Below are 10,208 nucleotides of genomic sequence, written 5' to 3'. Positions count from 1 at the left end.
AGGACTTCTAGTGTTGTTCCTAGCTTTTCTGTAATGAAGTTTATAGTCCTTGGTTTTAGTCCTAGGTCCATGATCCACCTTGAGTTGGTTTTTGTGTCTTTGTATATTTTTCAGCTCTACCATTTGCTGCATATATATATTTATTGTTTTGATGTTCTCATGTTCTATTGACCCTTTAAGCATTATAGAGTTGCCTTCCGTGTCCTTTGTGATGGTTTTTTCATTGAAATATATTTTATCAGAAATTAATATTATTACTCCTTTTTTTTCCCTGGTTGCCATTCGCTTCGGTTTTATGTGTTGGGTTTTTTTTTGTTTGTTATGGTTTTTTGGTCCCCCCCATCCTCTTCATTTTTAGTCCTTCTTTATCCTTACTTTTGGGTGTGTGTCTTGTAGATAGCATATTGATGGGTTTTGTTTATTTATTCAATCTTCTACTCTTTTTCTCTTCAGTGGTATATTTAAGCCATTCACATTTAGTGTAATTATTGAGAGGCTAAGTTTTGTTGCTATCAGTTTGCTTCATTTTTTTTTGGTATTGTTGCTGATTACTTTGGTCCATCCTGCTTTCTGTGGCACTTCTGTAAGAAGGACTTTTCTCAGTTTTCCCTGCAACAAGCGTCTTGTTTTTACAAACTCCCTTAAGTTCTGCTTTTTTGAGAATATCTTGATCTCTCCTTCATATTTGATGGATAGTTTTGCTGCATGCAGTATTCTTGTTTGACAGTTGTATTCTTTGAGTGTTTGATATATGTCATTCTACTGTCTTCTTGCTTACTTGTTTTCTGCTGAGAAATTGGAACTTAATCTTGTTTGCTCTCTCTTATAGGCTACTCTTTGCTTCTCCCTCGATGATTTCAGAATTCTCTCTTTATCTTTGGTTCTTGCAAATTTGACTATAACTTACCTTGGTGTTTTTCTGTTAGGCTCTGTTTTACATGGTGTTCACTCAGCTTCTTGACAGCAGAAGTGGCATTCACTTCCAAAAAAAGCTTGCTTCCAAGATGCTGAACTGAGAAAAAATGAAAACTTTGGGTTCAAGACTTTCATTCATAGGATTGCTATGGGGCGTCTACAACTCTACAGCACTTAACAACAACAACGTTCTTCATTATACCTAGAAACTTTTTTTCTATTGATTCTTCTATAACTTTCTCAGTGTCTTTACCTGCTTTTTCCTGTTCCAGGATTCCAATTATACAGATGTTATTCCTCTTGATGGTGTCCCACATTATTCTAAGGCTTATTTCTTTTGCCTTCACTTTTGATTCTGCTTTTTGTTTTAGCAGATCAGTGGTGAAAATTCTATCTTCAGTTTCACTACTTCTGTGTTCCAATTCTTCATCTCTGTTCATATGTCCCTCCACATTTTGACAGTATCTGAAATGTTGGTCCTCAAATTCTGGATTGTGGCTTATTGTTTTTCCAGAGCCTCTAATGCCTCATTTATTTTATATGTGTTGTGTTAGATTGCCTTTTTAAGTTTCCCTTAATTTTTGCTTGCAGAGTCCTGTAATTCTTTGAGTTTGTCTTTTACCCATTGAAAATATTCAATCATTGTTATTTTTTTAATTCTGTGTCAAAAAGTCTCATTAGAATTTCTGGCTTCTGGAAATTAATTTGTATTGTGTGCAATCACTTGTTATGCATCAGAGAGTTGGACAATGACTAGGAAAGATAAAAGAAGACTTGATGCCTTTGAATTGTGGTGCTGGAGAAGAGTATTGAATTTACCATGGGCTGCCAAGAAAACAAACAGATTCATCCTGGAGAGGGTTAAACCAGGCTGCCCCTTGGAGGCAAGGATTCTGGGGCTTCATATGACATACTTTGGACATGTTGTAAGGAGAGACAGGTCCTTGGAGAGGGACATCATGCTTGAAAGGGTGGAAGGACGGGGCAAGAGGGGAAGACCCTCTCTGAGGTGGATTGATTCAGTAACTGGGGTAATCGGGATGGGTGTGTCAGAGGCAGTGCGATTGACACAGGATAGAGCAGGGTTTAGAGCTGTTGTACATAGGGTCACTATGAGTCGCAAGCTACTCGATGGCACATAACAACAACAACAACAACAACAACACTTTTTTTGAGGTGTGACATCTTCTTTTTTTCTTTCTTTTTTTAATTTTTTTTTTGAGGTGTGACATTTTGTTTTAGATTTGTATTGGGTGTAAGATAGTATGCTTCTTCTGTGTTATTGCTATAGTACAGTTTTTCATGCCTGAGACCTCAGAGGCTCTTCATCTGAAAACCTTGGCTCAGGAAGTCACTTCTCCAGAGGACGGCAGGGCAGCTATCCTGCCTGAGTTTCTCTCTGAATTTTGACTCAAGGGAAGATTTGCTTCAGTTGGGGAGAAATATAACCTGTGAGTTAACAGTCTTCTCTGTCAGCTATGCCAGGTAGGCCCAACGTGCCCAGTGCTAAAGGCAACTCAAGCTCTGGGATGGTAAAGGAAATGGGATAATCTGTGGTATTGAAGTCCCTGGCACAATTCAGAGGGATGGCAGTGAGTCATCCTCCAGATAGTAGGGTGTCAGTTGTCAGGGCCAAGTCCTCCAGGCAGTGCTTCCAGGCAGCATGCACGATTGTCCTGGTGGTGGGGCTGAGGGGGGCAGATCCTCCAAGTGGCTGGTTTGGGAGTGTAGATGGTGATGCTAGGGACCACCAGGCAAGAGGGGCTGAGGCCTCCAGGCAGAGGGGCTGGTACCTCCAGGCAGTGGATCTAGTGTCCTCTAGGCAGTAGGCCTCAGTCTAGTGCTCCAGGTTGGAGGGCATTCTAGGCCACACTAAGAACTTTTTAATACAGATACCTGGTTAATCAACTGAAACATATTCATGGCTTCCAACAAAGTATGTAGTGACTTTGATTTGGTTTTTAATGTAATGTGAAATGTGGATCTTGTTTCAGTTTTTTGCAGAACTCCAATCGTGCATACATTTACAAAGTTTTTCCTTTACCTACTTAATGGATTTTGTCTCTTTGTCAAAGATCAGTTGACCAGAGGAAAACGGGTTGATTTCTGCATTCTCCTCTGTATTCCACAGGTCTATGTGTCTGTCACTGTAGTAGTAATATGCTGTTTTGATTGCTAAAGCTGTGTATTGGTTTTTGAGATAAGGAACTGTGATACTTACAATTTTATTTCTCTTGTTCAGTAGAACTTTACCTATTCTCTTTAAAGTTCTCTTTACTCTCTAGATAAAGGTGGAAACTAACTTTTCCTTCTCCTTGAAGAATGGCATCAGTATCTACAACCAGGTTGTTGTTGTTGTTGTTAAGTGCCATCGAGTCGCAGGTGGTTTATAGCAACCCTATGAAGGAGAGACCTCAATGCTTGGGTGCCTTTCATCCTCTCTCCAGGTTCATAGGGTTTCCAGAGAAAAGCTATTATGGAAGTGGATGCCACTCCTTCCAAGCTTGGTTTAATCAGGGAGCTCCACTCCATTCTCTCTCTGCGTTGGGTAACCAATCATTAGCACATTTGACACATCAGTGTCACAGTGTTCAGCCTCACAGCAACCACAAGTGACCTCTGTACGGCAACTTGTACACCAGGACTATATGACCTAGAGCAATGTCTGAACAAAAACAATGAAAGACTGTGGCCCGAGGGCCCCATGGTGTCTTATCAGCCCAGCAAGCCCAAATGCTGGCAAACTCCCTGCCCCAGGTTGTTGTTGTTACTGTTATGTGCCGTCGAGTCATTTCCGACTCATAGCAACCCTATGTACAACAGCCCTAAATCCTGCTCTATCCTGTGCCAATCACATTGCCTCTGACACACCCATCCCGATTACCCCAGTCACTGAATCAATCCACCTCATAGAGGGTCTTCCCCTCTTGCGCTGTCTCTCCACTCTACCCAGCATGATGTCCCTCTCCAAAGACCTGTCTCTCCTTGCAACATGTCCAAAGTATGTCAGACGAAGCCCCAGAATCTTTGCCTCCAAGGAGTAGCCTGGTTTAACCCTCTCTAGGACGAATCTGTTTGTTTTCTTGGAAGTCCATGGTACATTCAATACTCCTCCAGCACCACAGCTCAAAGGTGCCAATTCTCCTTCTGTCCTCCATAGTCATTGTCCAGCTCTCTGATGCTTAACAAGTGATTGCAAAGACCATGGCCTGTATCAGGCGCACCTTCGTCTCCAAAGAGACACCGTTGCTCTTGAGTACTTTAGAGAGGTCCCTAACAGCAGACTTTCCCATCGCAATACGTGTTTTGATTTCCTGGCTGCTGGTGCCAAGAGTGTTGACTGTGGAGCTGAGCAAACGGAAGCTGTGAACAATCTCAATCTCTTCGCCATCCATCCTGATGCTACCAATTGCTTGCCCCAGGAGATGATAAAATAGATGAATGGTATTTTTCGTGATGGTGTCCACATTATTCTTAGGTTTTCTTCTTTTTCCTTCTTTTTTGATTCTGCTTTTTGTTTTAGCAGATCGGTGGTGACAATTCTATCTTCTATTTCACTGGTTCTTTGTTCCATCTCTTCAACTCTGTTCATGTGTCCCTTCATCATGTTGACAGCATCTGAAATCTTGTACATCATATTTTGGATTGTGGTTTCTTGTTTTTCCAGTGCCTCTTTCCCCCTTAGTTTTATCTGCATTGTTTTGGATTCTTTTTTTAAGTTCCTCCTGATTTTTGCTTGCAGTGTCCTGTAATTCTTCAAGTTTGTTTTTCACCTATTGAAAATATTAAATTGTTTTTCTTTTTAATCCTGTGTCAGAAAACTCTATCAGACTTTCTGGCTTCAGGAAATTCATTGCTACTGTGTCTCTTTTTAGGAGTGATATCTTGCTTTGGGCTTGTGTGGGAAGTAGTCTGCTTCTGGACATAGTTGACCAGTTCAGCAAAGTGGCAGGATACAGGATCAACATACAAAAATCAGTTGGATTTCTCTACAGTGACAAAGAGAATACAGAGCTGGAGAGAAGACAAACAATACCCTTCACAATAGTTAATCATAAGATTAAATACTTGGGAGTAAATCTAACCAGAAGCACAAAGGATCTATTCAAAGAAAATTACAAAACTTTACTACAAGAAACAAAAAGAGACCTTGGGAAGTAGAAGAATATTCCTTGCTCATGGATAGGAAGACTCAATATTGTGAAAATGGCAATACTACCAAAGGCAATTTACAAATTCAATGCAATCCCAATACAAATACCAATCCCTTTCTTCAAGGAGACAGAAAAGGCAAACTCCAGTTTCATGTGGGTTGGAAAGAAGCCCTGAATAAACAAAGAGAAACAAGGTATGAGGCATCTCACTCCCTGATTTCAAATCCTACTACACTTCCTTGGTGGTCAAAACAGCATGGTAAGCCGCCTCCCCCTTCTCCAGCTCTGCCTCAGCTCCTTCACCGCGTGTCTTGCACTCGGAGAGCCGCAGCTGCAGCAGCAAGGACAGTCTGTGCAGCGCCAGGCCGGGCACGCCAGCGGCAGCCAGAGAGGACGCCAGGGCGCGCCGCAGTCAGCCACCCTCAGCCTCCGCAGCAGCTGCTGACCCGCCACCATGGCCCGGGGAAAAGCCAAGGAGGAAGGAGGCTGGAAGAAATTCATCTGGAACTCGGAGAAAAAGGAGTTTTGGGGCAGGACCGGTGGCAGTTGGTTTAAGATCCTTCCCTTATATGTAATATTCTAAGGCTGCTTGGCTGGCATCTTCATCGGAACCATCCAGGTGTTGCTGCTCACCATCGGTGAATTTAAGCCTACCTATCAGGACCGCGTGGCCCCGCCAGGATTGACTCAGATTCCTCAGATCCAAAAGACAGAAATTTCCTTTCGCCCATTAGACCCCAAGAGCTACGAGCCCTATGTGCTGAACATAGTTAGGTTCCTGGACAAGTACAAAGACTCAGCCCAGAAGGATGATATGATTTTTGAAGACTGTGGCAATGTGCCCAGTGACTTCAAAGAGCGAGGAGAATATAACAATAAACGAGGAGAGCAGAAAGTCTGCAGGTTCAAGCTTGACTGCTTGGGAAACTGCTCTGGAATAAATGATGAGAGTTTTGGCTACAAAGATGGCAAACCATGTGTCATCATAAAGCTCAACCGAGTTGTGGGCTTCAAACCTAAGCCTCCCAAGAACGAGACTTTGGAAAGTTTCTCACTGATGAAGTATAATCCTTATGTCCTGCCTGTTCAGTGCACTGGCAAGCGCGATGAAGATAAGGATAAAGTTGAAAACGTGGAATATTATGGACTAGGTGGCTACCCTGGTTTTCCTCTGCAGTACTACCCCTACTACGGCAGGCTTCTGCAGCCCAAGTACCTGCAGCGTCTGCTGGCCGTACAGTTCACCAACCTCAGCATGGACACTGAAATTCGCTTTGAGTGTAAGGCGTATGGTGAGAACATTGGGTACAATGAGAAAGACCGTTTTCACGGACGCTTTGATTTAAAAATTGAAATTAAGAGCTGATCACAAGCACAAATCTTTCCCACTAGCCATTTAAAAAGTTAAAAAAAAGATACAAAACCAAAAAACCTACTAGTCTTGAACAAACTGTCATATGTATGGGACCTACACTTAAATCTATATGCTTTACACTAGCTTTCTGCATTTAATAGGTTAGAATGTAAATTTAAAGTGTAGCAATAGCAACAAAATATTTATTCTACTGTAAATGACAAAAGAAAAATAAATTGAGCCTTGGGCGTGCCCATTTTTACTGTAAATTATGATTCCATAACTGACTTGTAGTAAGCAGTGTTTCTGGCCCCTAAGTATTGCTACCTTGTGCATTTTATTTAGTGTACAGTACTATAGGTGCATACTCTGGTCATTTATCAAGCCATGCTTTATCGTATCTGTTTTCTACTTTATGTGAGCAAGGTTTGCTGTCCAAGGTGTAAATATTCAATGGGAATAAAACTAGCATGGTAAAAAAAACAAACAAAAAAACACACAACAGCATGGTACTGGTACAATGACAGGCACATAGATCAATGGAATAGAATTGAGATCCTGGAGATCAGTCCATCTACCTATGGTCAACTGATTTTTGACAAGGAGATGAAATCAGTTAAGTGAGGAAACAACAGCCTTTTTAACAAATGGTGTTGGCAAAATTGGAAAAATATCTGCAGAAAACTGAAGCAAGATCCAAACCTTACTCCATATTAAAAAAAACAAAAACAAAAACAAAAAACCACACCAACTCAAGGTGGATCGTGGACCTAGGACTAAAACCAAGCACTATAAACTTCATTAAAGAAAAGCTTCAAAGAATTCTAGAAGTCCTAATCTGCAACATAAAAAGTCTTCCAAGCATCCTGAAAAATCTACGATCTGGAGAGGATAAAATAGATGAATGGGACCTTCTAAGAATCAAATCCCTATGCACATCCAAAAACTTCTCCAACAGGGTAAAAAGGGAAGGCACTGACTGGGGAAAAATATTTGGTAATGGCATGTCAAACAAGGGGCTTATATCTAGAATTTATAAAATACTAGAGCACCACAACATAGGATATGAACAGATACTTGACCAAAGAAGACATTTGAATGGCAAACAAACACATGAAGAAATGTTCAAAATCCCTAGCTCTAAGTGAGATGCAAATCAAAACAACTATGAGATATCGCAAAATTTAACATAACAGCAAACATCTATTGCTGGCAAAGTTGTGAAGAAACTGGAATCCTTATTCACTGTTAGTTGGAGTGTAAAATGGTGTAACCACTACCATTTGACCCAGCAATTCCACTACTGGGAATATACCCTAAAGAAACCATAAGCGCCACTTAAGCAGATATATGCACACCCATGTTTATTGCAGCTTTGTTTGCAATAGCAAAGAGCTGGAAACAGCCCAAGTGTCCATCAACAAACGAATGGGTAGAGATGCCCTGGTACATTCACACAATGGAATACTATGCAGCATTGAAAAACAAAGAACTCATGAAATATTATACAAAATAGGTGACCCTGGAGGACGTTATGCTGAGCGAAATATCTCAGTCACAAAATGACAAATATTGCATAGGGCCACTGTTGTAAAACTTGACTGACATCAGGGTTGAGGGATGGCTGAGAAAGAGGAGATAAATAATATATACTGCATTGAAACAGATGAGGGAGAGAACTGTTTAAAAGAGATATATGATTAAGTATTATTGTCATGACAAGAGTCCAGAATGAAGGCTGCACAATGGTGTGGAGTTGGGGGGAGGGGTTATATAACAATGAAAGAATTTTTCTTTTACCTTTCAAAGAGAAGAGCAAATTGGGAGGGAGTGGGTGGACAGCGAGAATAGTGCAACAATGAATGAATGGAAACCCTAAGTCTCTGTAAACTTTCATTAAAATTAATAATAATAAAAAAAGAATGGCATCAGTGTGTGTAATAAAGATTGTGTTGAACCTGTAGATTCCTTTTAGCAAGATTTTCATTTTCACAATGTTGAATCTATCCACAAAAGACTATATTCTTCCATTTACGTAGGTTTCTTTTTGTTTCTTGTAGTAGTATTATGTTATTTCTTTCTATAGGTTGCTGCTGTTGTTATTGATTGCTGTCTAGTCAAGCATGACTCATAGCGACTCTAAGAACAAAAGGCCTGAAGCTTTTCTATAACTATCAACATTTATCAAAGTTCCTAGAGTTTCCAGAGGAATGTTGTTTAGGAAATGGATGCCACTCCTGCTTCAAATAGTTATATATATCCCTAAGTATTCTTACAGAGTGTGGAAATTATCGAACAATATCATTAATATCATATGCAAGCAAGATTCTGCTGAAAATTATCCATAAACGTTTAGAACAATATGTCAACAGAGAACTGCCAGATGTGCAGTCTGGATTTAGAAGTGGTCATGGTACTAGGGATATTATAGCTAATGTTAGATGGATCTTGACAGAAGGCAAAGAACACCAGAAGAATGTCTATCTGTGCTTCATTGACTATGCAAAGGCTTTTGACTGTGTGGATCACAAGCTGTGGCTGACTCTGAGATGAATGGGAATCCCAGAATATTTGATTGTGCTTATGTGAAATCTATACTTGGACCAAGAGGCAGTTGTCAGAACAGAGCAAGAAGGGGGTCCGTCAGGGATGTATTTTGTCTCCATACCTTTTCAATCTGTATACAGAACAGATCATCTGAGACGCTGGGCTCTACGAGGAGGAATGTGACATCAGGATTGGTGGAAGAGTCATCAACAACCTGCGTTATGAAGATGACACAACCCTGCTTACTGAAACTGAGGAGGACCTGAAGCCCTTGCTGCAGAAGGTCAAGGACAGCAGCCTCCTATATGGATTGAAGCTCAACATCAAGAAAACAAAGATTCTCGCCACTGGGCCAATTGGCAGCATCAGTATGGATAGTGAAGAGATTGAGATAGTTAAGAGTTTTAGTTTACTTGGTTCCACAGTCAAAGCTCTTGGTAACAGCAGCCAGGAACCAGGAGATGAATTACATTGGGAAAGTCAGCTGTGAGGGACCTCTGAAGAGTACTGAAGAGCAACCACATCAGGCTGGAGACTAAGGTGCTCCTGGTCTGGGCTATAGTCTTCACAATTACGTGCTATGTATCAGAGAGTTGGACAGCGAATACGGATGATAGAAAGAGAATTGATGCCTTTGAGCTGTGCTGCTGGAGAAGAGTGTTGAATATACCATGGACTGCTAAGAGAACAAACAGGTTTGTCCTGAAGAAGGTGAAGCCGGAATGCTCCTTGGAGTCAAGGATTCTGAAGCTTTGTCTGACATACTTTGGGCGTGTTGCACGGCAGGACTGGTTCTTGGAGAGGGACATCATGTTTGGCAGAGTAGAGGGGTGGTGCAGGAGAGGCCTTCGATGAGATGGATCGATTCTGTGGAGTGGTGGGAATGAGTGCATTTGAGATAGCTAAGTTGGCACAGGATAGAACAGTGTTTAGAGCTCTTGTACACAGGTTTGCTATGAGTCTCAAGCGACTCGATGGCACATAACAACAACAACAACAACAATTTCATCTTTTCGTTGACTATTGTCATTAATATTGAGGAGAATAGCCCTCACATGAGAAATTATCCTATTGTGAGAATAGTGTGCTGCCAATGGAAGAGCAGAGACACTAAATCACAAGATGACAGTCCTGACACAGAACCTCAGGGACAAGGACCTTTCCACAGTACTTCCTTGGACAAAAATCATCCTTAATGCTAGTACATGGGATTTGGATCTAAAGCCTCCTAAACCCAA

At 41.2% G+C, this 10,208-nt stretch overlaps 1 pseudogene; it reads left to right on the top strand.

Moving 5' to 3' along the window:
• Window positions 1-5,523: 5,523 nt before the first annotated feature.
• LOC102871591 lies at window positions 5,524-6,435 on the top strand (annotated as a pseudogene).
• The last annotated feature ends 3,773 nt before the right edge of the window (window positions 6,436-10,208 follow it).

This window comes from Elephantulus edwardii, unplaced genomic scaffold, assembly GCF_000299155.1.
Source record: "Elephantulus edwardii isolate Elephantulus edwardi_28Jun2011 unplaced genomic scaffold, EleEdw1.0 scaffold00292, whole genome shotgun sequence".
NCBI classification, from domain to species: Eukaryota; Metazoa; Chordata; class Mammalia; order Macroscelidea; family Macroscelididae; genus Elephantulus; species Elephantulus edwardii.
The sequence above is the reverse complement of the archived record's forward strand: the minus strand, read 5'-3'. Positions and strand labels throughout refer to the sequence as shown.